The sequence below is a fragment of the Rhinatrema bivittatum genome, chromosome 11, assembly GCF_901001135.1.
Source record: "Rhinatrema bivittatum chromosome 11, aRhiBiv1.1, whole genome shotgun sequence".
NCBI classification, from domain to species: domain Eukaryota; kingdom Metazoa; phylum Chordata; class Amphibia; order Gymnophiona; family Rhinatrematidae; genus Rhinatrema; species Rhinatrema bivittatum.
The window spans coordinates 70,790,226-70,803,416 of record NC_042625.1 but is presented as its reverse complement, the minus strand read 5'-3'; the positions used below and the strand labels follow the sequence as shown (position 1 = coordinate 70,803,416).

At 43.4% G+C, this 13,191-nt stretch overlaps 1 protein-coding gene across 3 annotated transcripts in view; it reads left to right on the top strand.

Moving 5' to 3' along the window:
• Positions 1-13,191, top strand: part of LOC115073228 (leucine-rich repeat and fibronectin type III domain-containing protein 1-like protein) — a 203,654-nt gene that overhangs the window by 164,825 nt on the left and 25,638 nt on the right. The window contains exon 1 of one of the 3 annotated variants that reach the window (XM_029571497.1): positions 11,955-12,080. The exons of the other annotated variants lie outside the window; for them this stretch is intronic. The gene's annotated coding sequence lies outside the window, so the exon portion shown is untranslated. Of the gene's footprint in view, positions 1-11,954; positions 12,081-13,191 lie in introns of those variants that run through there. 3 annotated transcript variants of the gene reach the window in all.

Here is a 13,191-nt window from a genome sequence, read left to right as displayed (position 1 = left end):
GGATTTTCCTCTTCTGCTTTGATGTTTTGCTTGCCTTCCACAGCCCACAGGAAACAGCTGGTCTGCCCCCTTAAATTCATTTATTTAGGAATAAATCATGGCTTTTGTCACTGGCTACCCTAAAACAGGTTATTTTCAGCTGTCGGGGCACATGTTAACAACCTTTAATTACAGTTATTAACAGATTAATGGTTCAGATGGGCCCAGATAAGCGAGTTCATCCGGGAGAGACAGTGATTAATCCCATTATGTAGCATTAATATCAGCTAATGACAACACAAGAGAATTAGCATACAGCAGAGCAAGCGCTTCTTGGGTAATTGCATGGCAGTAAATAATTCACACAAAAATAACATTTATGAAAAACAAAGTTATTGGCAAATGCAGAATGCAAGATAAAGTGCTAATATTAAACATTTACAAATGAGCTGGCTAATGTGAATAAAAGAGGCAACTCCATCAAAGTGCAGAGCGTGCAGGGACTGAAAATACCAGGATAGACTCCAGCAAAATGAAGAGAGCACAGGGACTGAAAATACAGATGAGAGCCCAGCAATATGCAAAGAGTGCAGGGGCTGAAAATACCAGGGGAGACTCCAGCAAAGTGCAGGGGCTGAAAATACCAGGGGAGACCCCCAGCAATATGCAGAGAGTGCAGGGGCTGAAAATACCAGGGGAGACCCCCAGCAATATGCAGAGAGTGCAGGGGCTGAAAATACCAAGGGAAACTCCAAGATAATGCAGAGAGCGCAGGGTGGGGGAGGTAAACATGCCAGAATGTCAGAAAGTGGATTTACTGATTTGCAGCTTGCATAAAAGAAAAATCATTAATGCAGAGCAGCTTCTAAAAAAAGAAATATACCTTCCACAAATCAGTTCTGTCGCCTTGCTTATGATTGCAAGTACTGTGCATGTGGTGGCAGAAACCCAGAGCCAGCGTGCGGAGACAGATCTAGCCTGTGACCACTTTGTATTTGGAAGGTTGGCTGGTGGTGCCCAGTTCCTCTCAGGCTGAAGGACATGCATGTCAGCAGCTGCAGACTGCATGCTGAGCCTCGATTATGCTCAGGATCCCCACCTTACTGAATCTCATTCCCCCCCTCTGCAGCCCCTTTCAGCCGTCCCGTTATAGAACAGGAAAAAGGTGCTTCTGCATCGAAGTGATGCGTGGGGGGTGCAGAAAAGCTTAACAAAGCGATGAATGAGCTGATCCGTTTCCCGCCCCCGCGATACCGCAGCTGAGTCGTGCTTCATCAGAGCACAGGGTTCTTTATCACTGAAAACCAAAAGACCTTTTCTGTTTGCATGTAATGCTCAGAGCATTGCCTGGCACCCTCTTCTGTCACAGGCGCACCCGAGCATGTCTCTCAAAGGGGCCAGTGCAGTAAGGTGGAGGTTAAAACTGTGAGCTGTGAAAGCTCAGCACACGCGGTTTCTTAATGCGCAATTTAAAAAAAATGTTTAACTCCTGATGCAGTAAGCTAAAGGAGTAAGGGAGTTAAAAAAAAAAAAGTGTGCATCTGCACGAATCCGAGCTAAAATGTGCGCTCAGCACAGGCTGAACGCACATTTTAAACTTGGGGGAGTCTCTCAGACAGGGGCGATTCTATAATGAGGGAGAGTGAGGCGGTCGCTTCAGGCAGCAAGATTTTGAGGTGGCAAAATTGTCCCCCTGAATCCTTCCTGCCACAGCCGCCTCACCCTTCATTCAGCAAACAACTCTTGTGGCAGGAAAACCTGCCATGCAGGCGGCATGGAGCAGTGACATGCTGGCAGGGTTTCCACTCCCTGCCAGCAAAAGGACAATCCAGCAGCCAAAGAAGAGTCACTGTGGTGCCACCAGAGTTTTCCCCACAGCCGACGGCAGGAAAGGGCTTACAGTACCAGAGTTTTCCCCGTAACGGGTGGCAGAAAAGGCCTTACCGTGCAGCCAGAGAAAAGGTCCAAAATATGTGTGTGAAAGAGACTTGCCCTGTGAGAGCGAGTGTCTGTATGTGTGTGTGTATGAGAGGGTGTGTGTATGCATATGACAGGGTTGGGGGTGTGTATGAGAGGGTGTGTGTCTGTATGAGAGAGAGGGTGAGAGTGTCTGTATGAGAGGGAGGGTGGGAATGTCTGTATAAGAGGGTGTGTGTGTGTGTATGTATATGTATATATATGTATATATGAGAGGTTGGTGTGTGTGTATGTGTATATATGACAGGATTTATGTATGTGTGTTTATGAGAGAGAGTGCCTATGCACATGTGTGTGCATGTGTGAGAGTACCTGTATATATGTGTGTGAGAGAGGTTAAAGATTCTGCCCCCTCCTCCAATCTACGACAATCTCAGGAGGACTGGAAATCTAAAGTTCCCAGGTATGGAGAGTGGGAAAAAAAATTTTTTTATCCTTGTTAGTTTTAATTATTGGATGTGATATATCTGCTGTTTTGAAATATTTTATTAGTGTTTGGTAATATTTTAAACATTTTTATACATATTTTTACTTGGCTGAATTTATCAGCAGATTTGACTTTCTTTTTATTGGTATGTTTAATGCTTTGTATTTCTTGAATGTCTTTGCATTGCTTACAGGGTTTGGCTTCTTGTGATTTCCAGTTCAATTTTTGTCTGCACGTTTCAATTTATGTTTTATGATCTCTTTATTCTGTATTTAGTGAGAGTCTATTTGTGTTCTGCTTGTGTGACTGAGGCTTTAGGTATTCTGCTAGCATGTAGTTTCTGTGTAGGGATTTACAATAACCTGGCTTTGATCTGTTTTCCTAATGGGAGGTGTATTGGTGTTTAGGGCCTGATGTAATATTTGCAGTATGGCTTTTTCATAGGTTGAGTGCTGGCAGTTATGATATGGAAGGCTTACTATATTGGAATTGTAGTTCAGTTTATTCCTGGCTTTCTGTGGGCCAAGTCCACACCCAGTGCACTTTACCATAGGCCTAATACCATATGGGATCCAGTAAACCACCTTGATTACTATGAGAAAGGTATTTTATTAAGTCTATTAAACTATTATTATTGAAAGTGTGTGGGGTTTTTTGCAGTTTATGCCTATATAAGATATATATTTTTGTTAAGTGATATTTTTACTTCAGACGATTGTGCTTTGAATGTCTATTTTCCATATGCAATCTGCCTTTTTAGGTTGGGGAAGTTAATAAATTTTAAAATGGAAAAGAATGCATAAGTTTAATTATGTGGGGAAGGGAGGGAAGGGGGAATGAAAGGCTGTAAGGTTTGTCCAGGGAATCTAATATCCTTGCATCAGCCCTAAGAGAGAGTGTGTCACACACACAGACTCCCACCATTCACCAACCTCTCACACCCCCAGGGGGCAGATCCTGGAGCAGGGTGGGAGGCAGGTAATAGGGAATGGAGGAGTTCTATTTCTAGACAGAGGAGGTGGGGTGGCCAAAAGCCGCCCCGCCCCACTAAACATTTCTCCGGCGCCCCCTAGTGCAGACGCCAAAGACAGAGAACAAAAAAATAACAGGCCCAAAATCTGAGTGGTCAGAGCAGTGGGCTGCAAACAAGGGAAGCCAGGGTTCAAATCCTATTGCCATTCCTTGTGACCTTGGGCAAGTCACTTCACCCTCCACTGCCTTCCCCCTGCCCTGGCCCTCGGTGATTTCACCTGCCTTCAGCTGCCCCTGCTCTCAGATATGATTTACAGGCACAAAACTCATCTTTTATGTACATAAAATATGATTTGCCAAAATGCAGAAAGCATTTTTTTGTGCACATAAAGCATATTTATGGGCAGAAGACATGCTTTGTGCATGCAAAGCAGGTTTTTGTGCAGAAATCCCGATTACAGGTCCTGGTTTGGAATGTCAGCTTCTGCCCATAGACTGACACAAGTGTTGGAAACTTTACTCCATCTCAGACCAGGAGTAATGTTTCCAGTGCTAAGAAAACTTGCGTTCAGCTAGTGCATCTCTATGCAAGGGGGAGTTTATGCTTTCATTAGCATGGGATTTGCATACAAGGGCACGAAGCAGCATGCATGCACACATATTTTATGTGCACAGAAATCCTTGCTGCATCGAGAGTAACATTTGTGTACATAAATGTGTGCACAACTGCAGGTAAAACTGCGCACGCTGCTGAACGTATCTTTTATTGTATTGGCCCCGGTGACTGGCTATAAATTTGTATTCATCCTGGCCTTGCTGTTCAGTGGGACAGAGCCATCCCTGCTCCTAGATTCGATCTAAATAGGGTTTTTAGCAGCAAGACAAATAGGACAGGTAGGTGGCCCAGGAGTCCTAACCAAAGCCCATGCACTATGAAGCTGATACACAGAAAACAGCAGAGAAAGGAGCAGACACAGAAGCAAAGAAAGAAGGAAATGTGGGAAAGAGCTAGTATGTGCAGTGTGTGGCGTGTTCCCAGAGACGCTGGGCATGGTAAAGGGATCTCAGTGTGTGCCGCGAGTGGCACACACTGAGATCCCTTTACCATGCCCAGAGACGCTGGGCATGGTAAAGGGATCTCAGTGTGTGCCGCGAGTGGCACACACTGAGATCCCTTTACCATGCCCAGAGACGCTGGGCATGGTAAAGGGATCTCAGTGTGTGCCGCGTGTGGCAGGTTCCCAGAGACGCTGGGCATGGTAAAGGGATCTCAGTGTGTGCCACGTGTGGCAGGTTTCCAGAGACGCTGGGCATGGTAAAGGGATCTCAGTGTGTGCCACGTGTGGCAGGTTCCCAGAGACGCTGGGCGTGGTAAAGGGATCTCAGTGTGTGCCACGTGTGGCAGGTTTCCAGAGACGCTGGGCATGGTAAAGGGATCTCAGTGTGTGCCGCGTGTGGCAGGTTCCCAGAGACGCTGGGCATGGTAAAGGGATCTCAGTGTGTGCCACGTGTGGCAGGTTCCCAGAGACGCTGGGCGTGGTAAAGGGATCTCAGTGTGTGCCACGTGTGGCAGGTTTCCAGAGACGCTGGGCATGGTAAAGGGATCTCAGTGTGTGCCGCGTGTGGCAGGTTCCCAGAGACGCTGGGCATGGTAAAGGGATCTCAGTGTGTGCCACGTGTGGCAGGTTTCCAGAGACGCTGGGCATGGTAAAGGGATCTCAGTGTGTGCCGCGAGTGGCAGGTTTCCAGAGACGCTGGGCATGGTAAAGGGATCTCAGTGTGTGCCGCGTGTGGCAGGTTCCCAGAGACGCTGGGCATGGTAAAGAGATCTCAGTGTGTGCCGCGTGTGGCAGGTTCCCAGAGACGCTGGGCATGGTAAAGAGATCTCAGTGTGTGCCGCGTGTGGCAGGTTCCCAGAGACGCTGGGCGTGGTAAAGAGATCTCAGTGTGTGCCGCGTGTGGCAGGTTTCCAGAGACGCTGGGCATGGTAAAGGGATCTCAGTGTGTGCCGCGTGTGGCAGGTTCCCAGAGACTCTGGGCATGGTAAAGGGATCTCAGTGTGTGCCGCGTGTGGCAGGTTCCCAGAGACGCTGGGCATGGTAAAGGGATCTCAGTGTGTGCCACGTGTGGCAGGTTCCCAGAGACGCTGGGTGTGGTAAAGAGATCTCAGTGTGTGCCGCGTGTGGCAGGTTCCCAGAGGCAGCGGGAGATCTGTCTCTGCACAGCTCTGAGTGGGGTAGCTGGGAACTTTGGACTTGGGGGAGGTTATGTGGTGCAAAGGATGCAACGGATCGCCCTAGTAATGGAGGTGGGCATAAAAAGCAGGGATCCCCAAATCCTGTCCTTGAGGGCCACAGCGCAGTCTAGTGGATTTCCACAATGAACAGACACGAGATACATATGCATGCACTGCACCCACCGTATGCATGCATTACTTAAATCATGCACATTCACTGCAAAATTCTGAGAAACAGAAGGAAGGACCGGATTTGGGGACCCATGATAAGCAGAGACCCGGTGGCCCCACGCCTTTGGGGATAGGGTTTGTCAAGTCCTGGTGTTACTCCTATTGCATCCATGGTCTTAAAAGGGAAAGTGACATTAGCTTAGAAATGGTGAAGCTGCGCCATCTGGGGGCGCAAGGCAGATCTGCAGCCTGTTGCACAGGTTTTTATCGCATGCTGTGTTTTCACAGTAACAGGGAGCTGTGTGCATGAAGCATCTTTCTTCTAGAGACGCCCTCGGTAGCAATCTGCTCCACAGTTTTTTAGGCTGCTAAAACAGACATCTGCCTATCATGCTGCGCATTCTCCGGACACCCGGCACCAATTCGGCTGTTCATGCATTCCCGGACAACAGCCTGATAATCTTCCAGTTTATACATTAACACTTTTCTCAGGCTTCCTTAAGTTCTGTCGGCAGACCAATTGCCAGATGACACAAACCTGAGATTTCTCAAAATGTAGCATGCAAGGAAAAAGGGATGTGACAGCCTTTACGACACATTTTGGATGGCAAACAAAACGGAACTAGTTATTTTGTTGTTTGAAATTTCTAATAACTCCTAACAGAATCGCTTGCTTTGCTTGGCATCTGGATCATGCTGTTAAAAATGTGAGATTGTTACATGGAAAAAATATTCAGCTGAAGAAGAAGGAGAGGCCCAGAATGCAAGTGAGCCTGTGAGTGAGAGAGGAAAGTGTGTGTGTATGTGTGTGTGTGTGTGTATGTGTGTGTGTGTGGGAGTGATGGGCTGTGGGAGAGAGGGATTGAATGAGGGAGTAAGGGTGCATTTTTTATGTGTGAGAGGGAGCCTGTGTGAAGGGGTGTCTGTGTGAATGAGAGTGAGAGGGAGCCTGTGTGAGGGGGGGGGGGGTGTGCGTGTGTGTGCAAGACAGAGAAGGGAGCCTGTGTGAGGAGCTGTGCATGTGTGAGAGAGAGAGGGAGTCTATGTGAGGATGTGTGTGTAAGAGAGAGAGGATGTGTGTATGCAAGAGGGACAGAGAGAGTTGTATGAGAGAGGGGTCAAACTCTGGGAGTGGAGGGCTGGGGGGTCAGATAGAGTGGAAGGGATTGAGTTTGAAGGGGAAGGGGATAGCAGAGGAGTTGGGGCCTGAGAGTGAGAGTGAAAGGGGTCTGGCCAGAAGAGTAGGGAGAGAGGTGGAAGGGACACTCTTACAGTAATTCTAGAGGAATTCTGCTCAAAATATTTAAAATTCTGCATCTTTGAGTAATAACTTTTCAACATTACATTTTAAATTAATTACTCAAAGACTGTGATGTTTATTGTGTTATTTTGATCAATATAAAAGTATGCAGAATTTCAAAATGTTGTGTGCAGAATCTCTCCAGGAATATTCTTGTCCAAGACTAAGGACTGGAGATCAGTTTCTCTCTTTCCCTTCCTAAGAGAAGGAAATACATTTCTGGCATGTTATCCTCAGAATTGTGGTTCCTTTTCTGATCAGACAGTGACACTGCTATGCTGTTGATCTTTGGTTTTGTAATGTTTCCAGTTCCATTTCTGACAACAAATCTTCCTACTATCGGTCTGGATGGTTTGTTTCTAATATTTGTTTTCATCAGATTGATAGCTGAAAAATCTCACTCAACTTCTGCAGTTGTGTGCAGCACTTAGTAACACAGTGTGTGCTAACGTTGCAAACTGTGAAAATCCATCCTTCTTTCCTTGTTAGTCCTCTGCCATCGGTCATCCGATGATGCCTGTCGCTGCAGCACTGCTTAAATCTGCATCTTGATAATGCAAGAACTCAATCTGTATACTGTCATACCCCAAAACATTGACCCTTCTACCATGGCTGTGTTTGCAGGCTTTTAAATCTTAATAACCTTCAATGCTCTGCTACTGGTCAGGTTTCTCTTCTTGATTGCACACGCCACATTCTAATAAAATTGCTTTACATTGTCCATGAAATGTCTAACAGGTGATAGGTTATCCATATTTTGTAACTACAGTACAGTTTTATAGCCAATAAATTGTTCTTTGTTGACCTAAATTTGAAGCATCCAAAGATCAGCAGTCATGACTGACAAATCATCATGAAGGAACATGAGTACTGTTGGCCATTCCAGTTTTTTCATTAGCTGATTTTCCTTTGCCTTCAAGTCTTGTAAAACAGGAGATTTTGACTGAAACAGTTTTGTTAAGTTACATAAACAGTTGGCCACATTTCTTGCAGAAATAAGAAATAATACTTCAAAACTGGGTCTTGTAACTGACTGCTTATTCTCTCCACCGTAACCAAACAATCTGCCTCGTCATTCCACCGAGGATGGTTCGTTAAGCTCATCATATTGATAGATGATTGGATGGATACATTCAAGCAGGCTGAGCTGCAAAATTCGTAGAAGATTCTTCTTCTACAAACTTCTGAAAATCCTTTGCAAATTTGCATTCCTTTGCAACTATGGGAAAGACGGGTGAGAATGTTTCCACGAAGCTGTTCGATGTATTTTATAGTCAAATGTTTTTTATTGAATAGTAAAAATCACAATAGTAACACCGATACTGTGTTGGGACTCTTCACACAATCTCAATGAAAACACATTTCAACAGATTAACACCACCAAAATAATAACTATCCCTGGTGTTAGCATGATAAAAACACATACACTACTCTAAATAAAGTACTATCCACAAAATATGAGAAAAAAATTAACAAAGATCATCTTAAGTCATTTAAAAGTTGGCGCCTAAATCTGTGAGGCAAAGAGGCTATATATGCAGACCAAATACGCAAGTATTCAGCCTTCCATCTGGGAGAGGCCGATTTAGCCTCAATCTTCTCAAAAACTACCAAGTTGTAAACTATATTTCTCCAAAAAGTAAAACGTAGAGAGTTTGGATCCCTCCAAAAGTAAAGAATGGTCTTTTTCCCCATTAAAGAAAATTTTTCATAACCAAAGTTTGACATATTTATTTCCAGGGGAAAAAGAAGAAAAATCATCAAATAATACTAATGCTGGATCACAGGGAATGTCAATACCCATAATTCTGTTCACATAGGATACCACCTTCTGCCAAAAGATCTGAATGACCCAGAGTTCCAGAATCCAAAGAAGGCTTCAAGCAAGAATCTATAACTACTATCCCAAAAAGATGAGCTTGGCACTGAGAAATATAGAAACGAGTAAGGAATTTGTATTGCGTTTGCCGCAGTGACATACTTTTTGAAATTGCATTGACTTGTTTAAAACACTGTAAAAACTGTAAGTCCTGTTCCACTTATTTAGTAAAGATGGATAATCAAATTCGTCATCTGACTTCGTCAAAAACTTCCAGAGGAAGGAAAGAAAAAAAATGTGATGGATCCTGGACATCAAAACAGTCCATGATAGAAGACCACCTAGTAACAGTCTGTCAGCTTAATGATGTCCAAGCTATGAATGCAGTGTCTGAGTTGCAAGACACTGCAAAAAAAAAAAAATCCATTTGTGGTAGTTGGAATTCCTTTTTAAGCTTAGGAAAGGTGAAAATCGATCCATCAGAACCTAGCAGTTGGGACAGCACAATCAGACCTTTGGTTTCCCAGTTACGAAACACCATCTGAAACATACCTGGAGGAAAGTGAGGGTTTCCCACAATCAAAAGAAAAGGTGCACGATAATATGATAAATGTAAATAATTACAAAATCATTGCCATGTCTTGATCAATGGCAGCACCAATATACTATTCTTACAGGCAGCAGGAAGCCAACCCAAGGAAATATGTGAGGGGGACATCTTGTGCGGGCTCCACAGGTGTAGGGGTATAACATTGAGAAGACAGTGGTGTTCGATATATTTTGGAGATGGTGTGCATGCAGCAGCAGCACATGGGAGCAGTAGCATAGTATGTTCTATGTGCGTGAAAAATATTGGCTCGCGCACTCTTAAAATGTGAGAACACTGAATTGCTGTCCACCCGTCCGAACCCTGATATACCCATAAATCAACTGGCTCCAGATCCAAGCACAGCATTTGCCCTGTCAATTTCAAAGGCCAGGACATTGCCAATTGGTATGTTGTACTCATTCAGATATGCCTTGATTTCAGCAAAATTAGCCTCAGCTGGTGCTTCTTTCAGATCAACCAAATGGTAAAAATCTGTATTGACTTTGCCAATATCACTATCAAAAGTAAATTATACATTTTCCTTCTCATTGATATATCTATTGACGTGTCTACAAAAAGTGGGAGTAATATGGTTTCAGTTTTGAGTGAATTGTCTTTGGTCACTTTCCCTATGACATTTTTAACCATCTTGAATGCTTTGTGACAATTATCACTGAAATCTGTAGCAATTTTTAAAAACAGGACACCAATCTGCAATGTATTCTAAGCTGTCACCCATCAGACTCAAGGGCACCTTTTGTCTTGAGCAAATTCTGCCAGGCTCAGTGCACCCAGACCCTCATCTTTGATCTGGGGAGCAGTTAGTGCAGGATGCGCATTCTTCTTCTATACAAAAACTGGGTAACCCCAATTGATGCTTTCCCAGTTGGCACGACTCCAAACGTCTTGAACGCCACCCTGCACCATGCTAAATGCCTTCCTACGACAAGTGCATCATGCTCGCTTTCCAGATCTCTGCAAATCCAATCTTTAAAATGTGCTGTCCATTATCCAAGAGAACTGAAGAGTACACGGTTCTGCTGATTACCATTGTTTTGCTTTTTTTTTTTTTAATGGGATTCATCAATCATAAAAAAAAAAAAAAGAACAATTCTTGGTTCAGTACAATTCCCAAATACTAGGATTATATAATGCTCAAAAGACTACGTAGGCATTTAATTCTTATCATACATAAAGAAATAGGACCTGGTCTACACTGCACTGATAATTCTCATCTCTAAATCGCATTTTACATCCTGGGTAGCATTCATTCTGATCCTTGCTTAATTCCTGAGGAAACCCATCTAAACCCTATTCAAGCCCTGAATGCAGGAACATAGCAGGAGCAGCTAAAGAACGGAGTTGAGAGAGGATAATTTTCTTTTTTAAAGCAATGAAGCCAGAAATTAATACCAATAATCACATTTATAATAAAACTTTTATTCCTCACATTCTCCACAATGCAAAGTGAGTAACAAAATGACCTGCATAATATTAACGATGTAACGCCATAGCCGCGACAGTTATGTTCAATTGTAAACCGATATGATTTGATATCTTTGTTCAAGAATGTCGGTATAGAAAAATTCGAAATAAATAAATAAATAAATAAAAGCAAACTATAAACTCAAACAAATATTAAGACAATGAGATCCACCTCACTATGTTAAGAGCCAAATGCCTGCATTAAAAAAAAAAACCCTTTTGTTTTTTTAAAAAGAGTTTAAGCATGGACTTGATCACAGATAAGCGGGCCAATGTATTCCATAGACCTGGGCTAACAACTGAAAAAGCTGCCTCTCATGCCTCAACCTGATGAATGTTTTACCGGCAGAACATCTAAAAGGCCCCGCCCACTAGATCTCAACATGCGGGAAAGATGGCAGATCTTCCAGGCTGACGAGACGCACAATAGAGCCTGTTTGTTAGAGCCTTATAAACGATAGTAATCACCTTGAATTGAATCCACCATGTTATGGGTAACCCAAAGCAGTGTGATTGAAGAGCAGGCTGTAACATGATCGAGCAAGCATGTGCCCCATGGGTTCTGAGGCCACATTCTGCAGGAGCTGCGATGCTCGAAATGTCCTATAGGGAAGCCCAATGTAAATAGCGTTACAGCAGTCCGAGTTTGCCAAAGCCAATGAGTGCAATACAGTGCGAAAAGCAGAAGGTGATAAAAACGATAATGCTGAGTGGTAAATGGCGCCCGTTCCCTAATTGGTGAGCCATAAGAACTTTGGTGCCTTGATTGATAATTTCGGTAGGGAAGACATCTTTATGAAATCTATTCGGAATAACGGTTTCCGTCTTGTTAACATTCAGAGCCAATCTATTACGCAACATCCATTTTTCAATTTCAAATAAACAACCGGAAACCCTCTGTAATCTATTTAGCCATGTATCTTTTTTAGAAAAAAAAAAAAAGCAGCTGGATAGCGTCTGCATTTAAACGCGAACAAGCTTCTAAATTAAATATTTATTCAAAGGCCAATATTCGAAGCCCTTTCTGCAGATAAGGAAAGCCTTTTCTCTGTGGAAATCGAGGCTTTCAGAATTGCCTGTCTGCAGGTAGAAGTTTGTGCGACGCTGGAGAAGGCCATCCTGAGGGTAAGAAGAAAGTGGGGAGGATTGAACAATGCCGCGCACGTTTGCTTTTATTATCACTGCAGACTGCACGGGTTACAATCATCCCTGTGGTTTGCGATAGCACATGCCAGACTGAATATTGCCCCCTTATGATTTATTTATTAAGAGAATTTATAATCCACCAATCCAAGGTGAAGTACAAAGACAATACGTAAAGATAACATTAAAATAGACAATTATAAGACCAGCACGTAGATATAATTTAAAAAAAAACCCAACCTATAATGTAAAAACAATAGAAAGCTATGCAACAAATAAAACCATATTGCATGAAAAACACTAATCCTAACATATAACTATAAATATAAAGCTGTTCTCTTAATAGTGCTAATCAGGTTCCTATAACACAGAATAGAATCAAAGGGCTAAAATGTACTCACGTTCGCGTACTCCCTCTGCCGTCCTTATTCTCCAAAGGGTAGATTTTAAAAGTGCCACACGTGCACCCATAAATGCGCGTCTCTCATCGCTCATGAAGACGTGCGCTATTTTATAAAGTATACTCACAAGTTATAAAATTCTCTTCCCATGGGAGGGAGGAAGAGAGAGAGATCAGTCTGATACTCTATGTATGGACCATTGTAAGGGGGCACTTTGAATCAGGGTGGGTTTTTGGGAGGTGAGTTGGGGTTAGGGGGGGATATTGTTACAGATACATTCAGAGGTACCATTGTAAAATCGACCTCATTAAATAATTTTTTACCTCATAAGCAATGAAAATTCTAACAAGAGGAGTTGATATGTACACTGCAGTCTCTGCTAACTGCATTGTACAAATCATGAAATCAACTCCTTTTCATGACTTAAAAGGATTCTAATTCTTTAATGATATCAATTTTACAATGGATACCCCTGAATGTGTCTGTAACAACACCCCGCCAAACCCCAATCCACCTCCCAAAAACTCACCCCGAATCAAAGTGCCCCCCCTTACAATGGTCCATATATTGAATGTTAAGCTGAGCCTTATAAAGAGTCTCTCTCTCTCTTGTGCTGGAATGCCCCTTTTCTACCTCCTTTTTCTGAACATGTGTGTACGTTAATGTACGCGCACCCGTCCCTGCTATTTAAA